The sequence below is a fragment of the Heterocephalus glaber genome, unplaced genomic scaffold (assembly GCF_053883595.1).
Source record: "Heterocephalus glaber isolate CG9 unplaced genomic scaffold, H.glaber_assembly_v1.0 deba00001773, whole genome shotgun sequence".
NCBI lineage: Eukaryota > Metazoa > Chordata > Mammalia > Rodentia > Bathyergidae > Heterocephalus > Heterocephalus glaber.
Window position 1 is genome coordinate 1998983 of NW_028258463.1, and position 14764 is coordinate 2013746.

General features: G+C 42.6%; 1 long non-coding RNA gene across 1 annotated transcript; it reads right to left on the bottom strand.

Annotated features, from left to right (window-relative positions):
* Positions 1-4410: 4410 nt before the first annotated feature.
* Positions 4411-6641, bottom strand: LOC110344848 (uncharacterized). Its single transcript, XR_002387741.2, has 3 exons — positions 6308-6641; positions 5787-5918; positions 4411-4678 (listed from the first exon to the last, which is right to left on the bottom strand). It is a non-coding gene; the product is annotated as an uncharacterized LOC110344848 (long non-coding RNA).
* Between the last annotated feature and the right edge of the window lie 8123 nt (positions 6642-14764).

A 14764-nucleotide genomic window follows, 5' to 3' on the forward strand; every position in this document is an offset into this window, starting at 1 on the left:
GGTTACCCTGTTTCAGGAATGAGAACCAGAAAGGCTCAAACACACTAAGTGACTTGTCTGAGTCACAAAGCCAGTAGCTGATAGCTGAGAGTTTGGATCCTGGATTCAGTGTTTTCTCTACGTGACAATTTTTCCCAGGAACCCTGGGAGAAAGAGGTTGTGGCGTCCTGAAAAAATATATTTATAAAGAAAAAGGAAGTAAACCAATCCAAGGAGTTGAAAAGAGAGATATGGGTATAGGTACAATTCCATGGATCAAAATTAAAGTAAATATAGCTTAAGAAGAACAGGCAAAGTTTTCCTCAATGTTTTATTATGATAATTTTTGAATATATAGCACACAAAGTTAAAAGAATTGTACAACACACACCCATATTCCACAAGCCCTAGATTCTACAATGAATGCATTGCTATGTTTGCATTATCAAGGTTGGTTGTTTTAAAAAATATATAATTCTGACCCCTTGCTCTCTACCTGTTATTGGAGCTCTCTGTCAACTCAAGACTCTGTCCACCTTCTTGGCCTCACCTGAACACCCCAAATTCTCTGGAAACTAACAGAACACCCCGAACTCTCTGGAACCATGTTAAATAGGTAGCACCAGGCTGGAGATTTAGCTCAGTGGTTTTGCTGCCTGCTGCACAAGTGCAAGGACCCAAGTTCAACCCCTGGTACAAAAAAAAAAAAAAGAAATAAGTAACACCGCTCCCAGCACAGAGGAGAAGGCTTCTGGGCCACTGTAGCACACCCCCTGCTCCCCACTGAAATGAGAAGACACATAAACTAGTCTCAAAACTGGACTTCCAGATCACCTACAGCAATCCCAAAGGGTAATGAGATGGTTACCCTCAACCACCTGGACTCCCTGAACTGGCAACAAAAGAGGATCTGGAAAAAATGAAATCAGAAATAATAGCTGAGATAACAGCAGAGATTGTCCTCATGGTGCAAGACATGATTAATAAATCTAGAGAGGAGCTGAGGAACATGACGGAATCCCAACATAGGAAACAAATGGAATCAATAAAACAGATGCAAATAGATTTCCAGGAGATTAAAAACTCCATTGGAAGTCTACACAGTAGAATGAGCCAGTGTGAAGACAGAATTTCAGATATAGAGGATAAGATTGCAATTAGTGACCTGGAAAAGAAAAATTGCTTTAAAATTGTAGGGGACCATAATGCAAAGAAGAATAATATAAGACTGATTGGAGTCAATGAAGAAACAGGAGAGAGTCCAGATGACATTAAAAAAACTGTTCACAGAAGTAATGGCAGAAAACTTCCCAAGCAGGGGGAAAGAACTTGACATATAAATAAGGGAGGCATATAGGACTCCAACAGGCCTTGATCAAAAAAAGATCTACACATAGGCATATAATTGTTAAGATTCCAGAAATTCAACAGAAGAACAAGGTTCTACAAGCAGTTAGAGAAAAGAAACAAATCACATACAAAGGAAAGCCCATCAGAATCACAGCAGACTTCTCAACGCAAACCCTCAAGGCAAGAAGACCTTGGAGTGATGTATTCCAAGCTCTAAAGGAAAACAGCCTCCAACCAAGATTGATGTACCCTGCAAAACTATCTTTCAAAATGGATGGAGAAATAAGATACTTTCATGACAAAGAGCTCCTTAGGAACTTCATGAATACCAAATCAGCACTCCAAAAAATTTTAGAAAATGTCCTAGGAAAAGACAAGGATCACAACCCCAGGAAGCACAGCAGAATGAATCCATCAGGTGCAACAAGAAATTAAATGTAAAGGGGGAGAATTCAACAAAAAGAAAAAGTCAGGACAATGATAAGTCAATATGTATTAGTTATAACCATCAATGTTAATGATCTCAATTCACCAACCAAAAGAAACAGACTCACAGAATGGGTCAAGAAGCAAGATCCAACAATATACTGCATACAAGAAACACACTTAATTCAAAAAGAAACTCATAGACTGAAAGTTAAAGGGTGGAAAACAATACTCCATGTGACAGGAACCCGAAGAAAGGCAGGAGTAGGTATCCTCTTTGCAGATCAAGTGGATTTCAAACCAACACTGATTAAGAGAGACAAAGAAGAATACTACATCCTTGTAAAGGGAGCAATCCAAGAGGAAGAGATGACAATCATAAATACATATGCACCAAACGCTAATGTGCCCAACTATATAAAAAATATATAATTCTGATTGTACAATCACTGCTCATTATAAGCCTATAAATTATTATAAAAATATAAATACTAGAGGATAAATCCATACAGTCAACAATGATGCTTATTTATCTCTATAAAACCAATGCTAGGCTTGGTTACTAACACATAGTTGGCCTTGAAAAATCTTTGTTAAATAAGTGGATAATATAATCTGAGTGTGTAAAACAGGTTCAGCTGAAGAATATAATGTAATATATTCTCTGGTAAATGAACACTAGATGAGAAAGTGTTCTATAGGTAGAAGAACTCGCAACTCGCAGGGAACAGAAGGTTGTCAGGTTGGCAAAGACCACAATAAACTGAGGCTAGTCTTTTCCACACCTAGACAAAAGGTATAAAACTGAGTGAATGGGCTGGGGATTTAGCTCAGTAGTTCTGGTGCCTGCCTTGCAAGCGCAAGGTTCTGAGTTCGATCCCTGGTACCAAAAAACAAAAAAAACTGGAAAACTGGGTGGAAGTGCTGGGGATTTAGCTCAGTGGTTCTGCCACCTGCCTCGCAAGCACAAGGTCCTGAGTTCAATCCCCCATACCAAAAAAAAACAAAACTGGGTGGAGAGGTTAACACTAACATAACAAAACTCACTAAGGTTTGGGGTAAAGTTCTTCTTTTTTTTTTTTTTGTGGTACCCCAGTACCACAAAAAAAAATCAAACCCAGGATCTTGTGCTTGCCAGGCAAGCACAGTGGCACTGAGCTACATCCCGGACCTGAAAGTCCTTCATTTTTGTTAATGATCAGTTATACAAGTAGAGAAGGCAAGAGCTGTTGCTTAACAGAGATGATACATTTAAAATTTAGAAAAGTAGTGGAAAAGAAATTGGTTATTTTTAGAAAGATAAGCAAGTCTTAACATTAACAGAAAAAAATAGACGCAAGAAGTGCTAATCCTGTTGTACTGTGAGTATTCCTGGCCATGTTAGGTGCCAGACCAGGTAACAGACTTTGTGTCTAGAGAAATGAGGGGAGAGTTTCAAGAGGCCAGAAAATTATACTAGCACAATCATTATCAGAACTGCAGATGTTTGTGCCGAGGCGGAAGAGTGTGAAAATTATCTTCCAGGTATGTGAAGGGCTAACAGAAAAGGAAATAGAATTGTTTCCAGGTGGTGGATAAGCTGACCTAGTTGTATACCTAGATATATGTGTAAGATATAAATATATATTCATATTTACATGTTTTAAAAATATGAAGTATGACTATAAATACATGCATACACACATGCACAAGAATAAAAACATAAGGACTAGAACATACGAGTTGTTACCCTTTGAGTCCAGAAACAAACAGGAACGGAGAGGGCATGGTGGTGCAAATCTATAATCCCAGCACACTGGAAGGCTGAACCAGAGGACCACAAGTTTGAGGGCAACTTACAACTTAGTGAGACCCTGTCCCAAAATGAAAAAGAAGGGCTGGGAATGTACCTCAGCGTGAAATGCCCAGGTTTCAATCTCCAGTACTGGAAAAACAAAACAAAACCATAAAATTGTGGAGGAAGCTGTAGGTTGGGATGCTTGTGGACCAGCCTAGCTGTAAAGGACAGGAGCAGCACAGATGATCGGTGCTGAGGGATAGTCTGCTGCTGGTACCTCAGAGGCAGGGCAGAGCCAAGCTGACCGACCCCTTCTACCACTTCTGCTGCGCATGCGTGCATGGGCTACTGCACACGCACCTGGCAGGAGAGGAGACTCTGGCTTGAGATCCAGGGATGTGGGCCTGAGGCAGAGAGCTAGGGCAATGTTCAGGTGCTGGTGAAGCAGGAGGCCACCCAGGAGAAAACCCAGGAGGCCCACCTGCCCTGGAACCCAGGTGGGGAGTGAAACCCAGACACCTGCTCTGGAACAGAAAGTTAAACCTGCAGTCTTAACTTCCAAAGCTGGGACAAAAGAAAGAAACACTGAAGAGCTGAGAAAAGTTTATAACATAGAAAAGAGACAATCAATTCAACACACGGTAATTAAATGCTAAGAAATAGTTAATAGAGCAACGATGAAAGGTCTTAAATGAAGAAATGGACATATTCTTCTACATTATTTCTGAGAAAAAAGCTAAAGCTAGTAGAAGGAAGAAGACGGATTTTAGCAGAGCGTAAAGCAAAAACTTTCCAAATAATTATATTTATTCAACAATAGACATCAATAGCTCTGCCCTTGACTCTAACCTATACAGTATTTTAATCAAAGGCTCAGTTAAAGGTGTAGAAAGGTGCATCATCCAATCAGAACGGCATAACAACAACTTAAACACGTACACACAGAGGCACAAAACAAAATCAGCTGAGACGATGAACTAAAATTAATTAGCCCAGATACCAGAGAACTGGAGCCAAATAACCTGTAAACACTGGACCTGGTGTATAGTCACCCGACACTAATTTGTCAGTCAATCCTTGAGGTAAACACATGTCCATCTTGCTCACCAGTACAAGGACAGGTATGTTGTTCATTGAGTTTTCATTCTGGTAGGAGAGGGAAATATATGATATAAATGTGAGTAGCAATAATTTCTATGAGGAAAAATAAAGTTGGGAAGGGGGAAGAAAGCAATGTGTGATCAATCTTTCTTGTTTTGTTTGTCTGGAGGTGAGAAACTCCTTTAGGGAGGGAGGTATTTGAGCAGAGATCTAAATGAAGTGGAGCATCATGTTAGTGATCAATTGCTACCTAACAAATTATCTCAGGATTTCTTAATTTAAAAAATTATATTTGTTTGTTTGTTTATTACAGTACTGGGGATTGAACCTTAGGCCTTTGCACTGAGCTACATCTCCAACCTTTTAAAATATTTTTTATTTTGACACAGTATCTCTCTAAATTGCCAACTTACCCAGGCTGGGCTCAAATTTGCAATCCTGCCTCAGCCTCCTAGAGTGCTGGGATTACAGATATGCATCAGCACTACCATTTATTAACAACATTTATTATCTCACAGTTTCACTGTGTCTGGAGCCTGCCCATGGCTTAGCTGGGTCCTCTGGCTCAGGAGTTCTCACAAGGCAGCCATTGTCCACAAAGGCTGTGGTCATTGCATGCTCTGCGAGAAGGCTCTGCTGCCAATCTCACTCAGAAGGTGGCTGCAGGGTTCACTTACTCCCAGGCCAGTACCTTGTCATGCTGTCCTCTCCACAGAGTGGCCCACAAATGGCATCTTGCTTCATGAGAACAAGTAAGAAAAGCCAGAGATTAATGAGCAAACCTGGGAGTCACGGTCTCACAGGTTGATCTTAGATGTGCACATCAGTTTTGCCCTGTTCTATTCTTTTTTTTTTCTGAGGCATTTATAACATTTATTGGCAAGTAGGAGACAAGCCTGAAAGAGGAGGTAGAGAAATTACTAAAAATAGGAGAAAAATCAGGTAAACACTATGTCCTAAGAAGGATGCAATATAAATATTGTTGAATGCTCGCTGGAAACCAGGTCAGCTAAAGACTAAATTATGTTCATTTAATTTAGTAACATAAAGTCACTGTGATACTTCTGAGTTCTGAATTCAGTTGACCCCTCTCCAAGATGGCTACCAGCCAATCACCCAACGCCTGGGTGAGGTCTGAAACCGGAAAACTCACCAGCTGCTGCAGTCCACTGTGTCCACTGCTCTGTTCCACTGGTGCGTTTCTCCATGGAGGCCTCTGGGGTCGCTAGTAGTCACCATGCATTTGCAGGTTCAACCAGACCTTCCCATGCCATGAGTCCAGGTTCTGGGAGAGAGTGCTGCTTGTTATATCCCTCCTCTTCGTGGAAGTCTCTCTCTTTGCTCTACCCATGAACTTCAATTCTTGCTTCAGATCCTTCCTGGACCCCAGGGACTCACTTCCCTCCTTCTCCTCACACCATTATATTTTACTGTCAGGACACCAATCTCAGAAAGGCTCTTTCTCAAAGTATGGGGTAAGGGCCTTAGAGTTTTTATGGCTAATTTCTTTCTTTTTTTCTTTTGGTGCCAGGGATCGAACTCGGGTCCTTGCACTTGCACAGCAGGCGGCGAAACCACTGAACTAAATCCCCAGCCCTTGCCCTCTTCTATTCTTGAGAAGCACCTTGCTAGAACCTGCCCACAGAGGACAGTGTCACACTAGGAAATTCCTACCAGGTTACTGGAGGCCCCTGCAATGGGTTCTGGTATCCTGTTCAGTGCTACGGCACTAGGCGAAAAGAAAGACACACAGAGAGAGTTAAAGTGACAGATATGGAGAACCAGGATGTTCAGCATTTGTGCAGTCAGAGGCTTGAGCAAGCAAAGGCCCTGGCCAGCCAAAGCTTATTGTGACATCATAGTTAAGTCAGAGCAAAGGAGCTAGGGATGTAGCTAGGGAGATGTGTAGATGCTAGGGATATGTTGTTGATGCAGGCAAGGCTTGTAAAGGAAGAGACAAAACAGAACAGAGAAAATACAGGTTGTGATTAGCAAATAGCCTCGTCTTTTTAGTAAAGAAGTTTTTAATTCTAGGAATGGAATTTGAATAAGAGTCACTCTGACCTCAGCACATAGGCTTTGATAGGACTCACTTGTATAAACAAGGCAATTGTGGGGTTAACTCTTGACAGCCTGCAGTGCTCACAGCCTGCTTTGGGCATAATCAATGCGGTGGTCCCCACACCAGGTGACAGGGAGCCCTGGGATTCATGCCAGAGGACTGCCTCCCCTAAACACTGTGCCTCATAGAGATCTGGGGAAGATGGGAATAGCAAAATAATCAAAGGCCATGATGGATTTGAGGAATAGAGGGAAATCTGGAAAGGAATAAGTAAAGGAGGGGGTGTGGCTTGAAGAGTAGGCTGGGGCCAGATCCTAGGTCCTATAGAACTTTTTAGGTCTCAGTAGTTTAGATGAAGAGCATTAAAAAAAAGCCCCTGAATGGTTGGAGGCAGAAGAGGTTAAATTCACCTTTCTTTTATGAAATCATAATGATGGTGCACACATTCTATTTGCTTATTTATGCTTTATTTTTAGTACCCATTCCCTATCAGTTGTTTTCTAGATTTAAAAAAATATTTTATGTAACTAGATCTTCACACACCACCTCTAACAAGCTAATGATCTATAAATAGATGACTGAAAATCATAGATTCTTTAGAATTTGTTTAAGGAAGGAGGATTCATTAATACTGTTATTAATTGCAAGGAATTAAACCTATTTCACTTCAAGCAAAGGTTAGAAAATGTAAGGAGTCAGGATGGGCAGCAATTGATCACGATCCTGGCTGTGCATGTGGTACCACACGAGAAAGGCTCCCTTAGCCTATAGTATTCAGGAGGTGGGAGAGAGGCAGGCGACTTCCTGCTGGAGAACAAACACACTCAAATTGCTGATTCCTTCTCCCTGGTTATCTGGGTCAGTTAATCCTAGCACGCAGCTGCCAGCTGAGCTCTTCCCTGGCCAAGCTTCTCTGCTTTGAAATTCTCCCCCAGGCCACCTCGCCCAATGATGTCAGCTGGGGGAGAGCCCTGCCAGCCCTCCCCTCTCACAAGATGATGTCCAAGGGGAAATGGATGCTGTCTTTGCTCAGGAAACATCTGGTTGATCCACTAGTCCTCAGGCAGGTCACAGGCTGTTTTATAAGTTAGTGGGGCAGAATAGGATGGGAAGACATGGAGCTTCAGCGATTACTCAACCTCACCATTGAGTTACAGACAAAAATGAGATGTGAGGAAACGGCCTCCCTAGCAGGCGCTCTCCAGGGACCTGGTGCCGCCGGCTGCCGTAGTGCAGTCACATTTCCTAGCTTGTAATGGAAAACTAATGCTGTTTACAAGCACTTAAAGTAGCTGGAATGGGAACCTGAGCCAAGCTGCGGAGTGGAGGGCGAACTCCTATTTGGAAGCTTTCAGCAGTCCCATAATTATTCAATACCAGGCCTGAAATATTGGTTCCTAATGAAGAATAATATTATATTCCTCTCCCTTGGAAAATGAAACACCACATTCATTGGTAAGCAGAATCCATGACCACTTAAAACCAGATCCAACCTCTCACAAGCTGTTTGACGTAAAACAAAAGTTACTATATGGCTTGCATGGAGCTATGGTTACCATTTTTATCCTGCTTGGTTTCCGTTGATGTTTTTCTTGTTTTATGAAATGAATTGGGTAAAACAGCTCAGAGAAAATGGATTGGGTGTGCTGTCCTTCTCCTAGCTCAACACCCCCATTCTGTCCCCATGCTGTTCTCCGGCTCCCATCCCCACCCCACCCCTGTAGGTGCCCCCTGGGAATACAGGTTTTCTGCCCCTGTTTTGCCTCCTGCCTCTCTCCCCTTCTCCAATTAAATCAATAATTCCATTCTGCTGGGCAGAATTTTTTGGGTTTTTTTAGATATTCAGTTTAAGTCTTCTAAAGATGTTGAATCGGAATAGTAACTTCTTAAAAATCTGAAAACTATAATGTTAACAATTCTAAAAACTCATTTGGTCTCAGTGTCCATTCTTTGGAAAAATTAAGTGGAACACAAGACTAAGAGTACTTTTGTTTTTAACCTAACTTTTGGAATACCGGTCATATTGAAACCATGAGGCCCTGGGGTTGCCACCATCGTTGGGTCATTCATTTCTTCAGCAGGCAGTTTTGAATATGTTTTGTGTTCTATGTTGTATAAAGGTAAGTGAAAATAAGACCCAGTTCTGCACCCTCTTGGAGCCTGTGTAAATGAACGAACAACAAATAGCATTTAATATAAGCTGTATATATTATGCAGGTGGGGTAATGAAATAAAGAATGACTCTTTACCTAGTCCCTGATTATTTCCGGTGCAAGGCCCCTCAGAGGAGGTGACATTTCAACAATGTTGTGCTTGATTTGATGATTTCAAGCTCAAGTGAACCAGGGTGCAGGACATTCCAGGCAGGCAGAACATCTGGCACAGTGACTGTTGCAAGGCCAAGCTTGGCTCTCGGCCAGAACAGAAGGAAGAACCACGGGTTTGAAATGTAGGATGGAGGCAAAGAGGAACAGCCACAACATGGAGGGCTTTACCGCTCAAGGTAGAAAATCCGTAGTTTATTCTACATGTTACCAGAAGTTATGGGGGTTTTAAGAGAGGTAGTGATATCGCCTGATTTTATTTTTAGAAAACTTCAGTCTCACTAGTACATGGAAGAATAATTGCAGGGAAGGGCAACAATGCAGATCCATTCAAAGCCTTTTCAAGTCATCATCCAGAGGGCAACAAAGAGACTGTAGACTACTATGGGAGCAACAGAGAAAGAAGTGGCTAGATTTGGAATGAGTTTTGGAGGTATATCCATGTGAGCTGCAGGCCAGTTTATCTTGGGAAAGTTCCTGAATTTAGATAAAATTTCAAAATAAGCTTAGGGAGGGTAGAGAAGGTGCTTTCCATACAGAGGAGTGCAGCAGGAAAGTCATACTGTGTTGATAACTCAATATCAAAAAGTGGCATCAAGACCCGGAGAGGAGCAATAGGAAAGGAAGACTTCAGAATCTTTGAGTTACCAGTCTGTTCCTAAACAGGCTGATTAACTTCAGGCATGTTATTTAACCTCTCTGAGCCATATATTTTATTTCTGATAAGTAAGTTGGAGACAGTATTTCCTATCTCAACAAAGACCAAACTATAAATAAAGTATCCAGTCTAGTGCCTAACATACAGTACAACCTTCATCGTGGTAAATCTTTTCTTAGGTGAGAACATTAGATTCTTAGCAACTGTAATGGATAGTTTTATGTGTCAACTTAACTCAACCATGGGGTGCCCAGGCATTTGGACAAGTATTCTGGGTGTGTTTGTGAGAGTGCTTGGGAATAAGATGAACATTTGAACTGGAAGATGGAGTAGATTGCCCTCCCTGTGAGAGACCCTCATCCAATCAGTTGAAGTCCTGGATAGAACAAAATGGCTGACAGGCTGGGGATGTAGCTCAGTGGCCCCATGCCTGCCTGGCAAGTGCAAGGTCCTGAGTTTGATTCCTGGTACCACAAACAAAAAAAAAAACAAGGCTGAGCTCTAGAGAACAAGAGGGAACTCCCCCTGTCTGGCTGCTTTGAGCTGAGACACTGGCTTTCTCTGGCTTTCAAACTCTGAGATAATGAAATGTTGCCTCCTCCTCAGTCTCCATCCTGGGCAATCTGGGGACTAGAACTGCACTGTGGACTCCAGCTTGTAGACTCCAGAGCTTGAGACTTCTCGGCCTCCTTGTTGCTTCTGTTTTTCTGGAGGACATGGAGAAACTGAGCCAGTTAATCAAAGACCACCTATAGAAGTGGGAACTCTTCCGATCTAAAGGTGCTGAGTTTCATTTCTTCAGCACTATCATACATTTGGCTTTTTGTAAATCAATGAATACCTTGGAGAGAATTGATTTAGAGAGAGCCTTGAATTTGGACAGAAATTTGATAAAACTTGGGGAAGCTTTCCTTCACAAGCCAAAGGAATAGCCCGAGCACAGAGGTAGGACAATGGGAGACCAAGAGTTATGTACAATTGAGGAGGGATAATAACTAATAGTTGATAATATTAATTAACCACTTATTAAATGGAACAAATCAGAGAGGGTTGACTACTGGTGACGTGGCAGCCATAGGCCAGGAGACCAGAGGTCTACGGATGAGGAGGCATTTGAGCTGGTTATTGACTTGAAAGTCCTTTGAGCCATTTATTAGTTTGCTATAGGCCAAGCTGCTATTTTTGTTAATGCTGCTGGGAGTGGCGGCACACACCAGTAATCCCAGTAACCTGAGAGACTGGGGCCAGAGGATCGCAAGTTCAAGCACAGCCTGGGCAATTTAGTGACTTAACAAGACCCTGTCTCAAAAAAATAAAAAAGGACTGCAGATGTAGCTCAGTGCAATGATCCTGGGTTCAACCCCCCATACCACAAAAACAAGCAAATGCTATGGCTGCAATAAGAAGGAAGACTGTTCCTGTCTTCAACAGTCACCAAAGTGGGTGGCTGAAAACAGACCAAGGGAGGGAGAACTCTTTACAATCCTCAGTCTTAGTTTTCATTTTTGAATCCAAGGTGTTTACTCCAGTTCTCATTTCCCAGACACAGTGGAAGGGACAAGGACCAAATGAGGTCACACTCTCTCCTTTTAGTATCCTGAGCTGGAAGTGACACATATTACTTACACAACGCGGGCCAGAACCTAGTCTCATGACTCTACGTCACAACACTGGGGGAGGTGGGGCTAGAACACTATGCACTCTGCTAAAACTCAGTTACTTTGGAGTTAGCAGACAGAAGATCCTGTGGGGTAATTAGCAGTTTGCTACTAGCTTCTCAATTAAGTTTTCCTCCCATCTGGTGGTGAACACATGCTTTCTCATCATTGTAAACATTTGGACACATGTCCCACGTCCTCAATATCCTGTTAATTCCCTAGTGGAAGAATTCATTCCACCTCTCTGTACTCCAATGCCCAGCACTAGACCCAGGACATCAAGCAGAGAGCTTGAAAAGTCACCCACATAGCATGCCACTTAGTCACGGTGCCATTGTCATATCTGACAAAGTGGAGCACTTTTATGTGTATCCAAGTAGACACATGCACACACATGCGTGTAAATATATGAGCAAAAGCTATAGTCTCTACACCCTTCCATTTGCATTTGGTCTGTTCTAAACTCTGTAACCCAAACAAATAATGTATTTCTGTCTTCTCAGGAAAAAAATTCTTCCTTATAGTTGGAGATGCATATAGAAAAATAAAATTTGGAGAAAGTGGACTTGATTTTTTTTATGGCCTGTCTTGTCTCTTCCACTTCTGGCCCTGGAATGACTCTGCTCTGATGGGCTAAATGACACAGTCCCAGAGGAACTTGTGCTATACACCAGCATGGGCCAGGACACGTGGGTGGTGATGCTGGTGTTATGGCTTATATCACTACATCCCCCCCCCAAAAAACCTCCTGTGCTTATAGGCAGGGCGTCTGGAAGGTGATTAGACCATGCGGGCGAGATAGCTAACTTTCTGTTGAATGGAAGGATTTGAGTGAAAGAGGTGGATCACTGGGGGTGACCTGGAAGGGATTACTGGTATGTGCCACTGCTCCTCACCTCTCTGCTTCCTGGATGCTGTGACGCGCAGTTTTCTTCCGCTACGCCCCTCTGCCAGGTCATCCCATCTTGGCGCCAGCCAACGCTGGACTAAAATTGTGAGCCAAAATGTCTCTTAAATTGTAGGTGTCGGGTATTGGGTCCTAGTGGCAAGAAAGTGACTAAGACAGATGCCCTCCTCCACCATTTTCATTCTTTCCAAACTTCAGAAGCTGATGGTCCACTTTGGAAATTCAATTTAAGTATCAATTTAAGTATGTTACTGACAATCAGGAAGATTCAAAGTAACGGGACTTAACACACTTTGGCAAGTCCCCCAGGACCATGATGGAGGGACCACTGGAGATGTTGGGGGGTCATGGAGAAAATGAGCAGCTTTTAGGAATTAATAAATAAATCTTACTAAATCGTTCCTCAACCCAAAATCTTTCAAAGCTTTCTGGTGCTCCTGGTATCAAGTCCAGAGCCTTTGCATGGCTCTAAAGATCACCCATGGCCTACACGCCTATTTCTTCAGCCACGTGATGTGCAGGACTCCTCCTTTCCTTGGGGAGAGAGGGGAGAGTAAGGAAGGGTGAAGGATAAGAGCAAACTGTGCTCTGTGTTTGAAAGTATCACCGTAAAACCTGTTATTCTGTACAGTTAATATGCACTGGAGTAAAAAGACCCCTTTCCTCCTGCCATTGCTCCAGCCATACTGGCCTTTTGTTGTTCTTCATGTCACTCTTTTGCTGAGGGGTTTTGTGCAGACAGATCTTTGGTCTAGAATGTTTTTCTTCCTCCATCTTTTCCCAGCCAGCTCCAGGAGATTCTTCCCTGCCCCTCACCTTCAGCTCATGCCCTACAGCACCCTCTGTTGGTCCTTTCTGCTCATTATCGCCCAGCTCCAGCAGCTGCTTTTCTTGGCATTCACATGAGACCGTAAACTCCTTGTGGGCCGGCACCAAGACTATCCCATTCACTCCACAGACCACTCTGCTCGGCCTCAAGAAGGATGCTCTCAGGCTAAAACAACAACAACAAATGCCTGTGAAGTGATTAAATGTCTCCATGCTTTTAAATCTAACTCCTGAGCCAACTGGGTGGTGCTACCATAAGCATGAAAACCCAATGCTCTCTTCCTGCTTTGTCTCCTCCAAACCCAACTAGGAAGCAGGAGGGCTGAAGGGCAGGCATTGGGGGCAGGGATCCTGGGGGAGGAACCTCAGCCAGGGAGTCAGGCCAGGACTCTCACTGTGAAATAGGAACATTTTCAAGGGAAGTGACCTTCTGCTGGAACTCCTGGGCTCCAAGGTGGCCATTAACTTTGGATTGTTTGAGTGTGAATAATTTGCTTGTGGAAAAAAAAATTGAGCCTCCACAGCACTGCTGCTTGTGTCATTACATTTCAACTGAAATCCTGACTACCTCAGCTGAACACGGTCCATGCTATGCCATTTCTGTAACATCAGCACAGTACAGAAACCTAGGAAATCTAGAGCCCCCCTCCCCAAATGCTGACCTAGGGGAATAATTTCGCTTGAATCAATGGAGGATGAGCTTGTGTACCTGGATGGCTGTAGTCTTCGAGATTTGCTATCACTTACTGTCTTCTCTAAATCATTTCTTCACCCAGTTCCCATACTACACTCAAGGGCCAGTAATCAAAATAAAACAACTGTTTCTATCCACAGAATACTTATTGGCTGCCCAGACATGGGAAAGATAGGCACAACAATAAGCTAAAGAAATTATACCATATTTGCAACTTTCAAGTTCTTACTGGGAAAACAACTGGGATCCATCCAACTGCTGTGAAGTCAGGTGCAGCCCCGAAACACCAACTGTACTTCTTTTGTGCATCCCTGGCACCTACGGTAGCTCAAGGATTCTCAGTTTCCCACACACTTCATCTTTTAACGCTGTGTTGGATTATCCTTAACTCCAAATTAGCAAGCATGAATATCAAAAAATCAAAATTCCACTAATTATAGCATTTTGCCACCTCTTTTTTTGAAGTACCTCACCTAAAACTTTGGTGCTCTTAATATTGAGTTCTTACCAATGACTGCTGTTGAAAGAAATGGTCTGCACAACGCCATTTCACATCAACTCAGTTCAAAGACTATAATCTTGGCATGGAGGTGCATGCTTATAATCTGTTACTTGGGAGGCTGAGCCAGGAGGATCACAAGTTTAATGCCAGCCCAGGGAACTTAGAAGACCCTGTCTTAAAATAAAATTTAAAAGGCTGGATAGAGTTCTTGCCTTACATGAACAAGGCCCTAGGATCAGTCCCCACTGCTACAAACAGCTATAATCTTAGTCCTTGCATTTCAAAGAATCTATACATAAGATTTCAGCTTGTCTTCTACATGAGACTTCTTTAGTTTACCTAAAGTTAAATTCCAGCTATATTACTGATAATATTTTAATGATAAATTTAAAGAAGAATTAGTGTATTTACATAATCCTATCCATATGCCCACAGTGACTGGGGCACACATAGGTGTTATGTTTTAAGGAGAACCTAAATTATAGAATGGCACAGGAC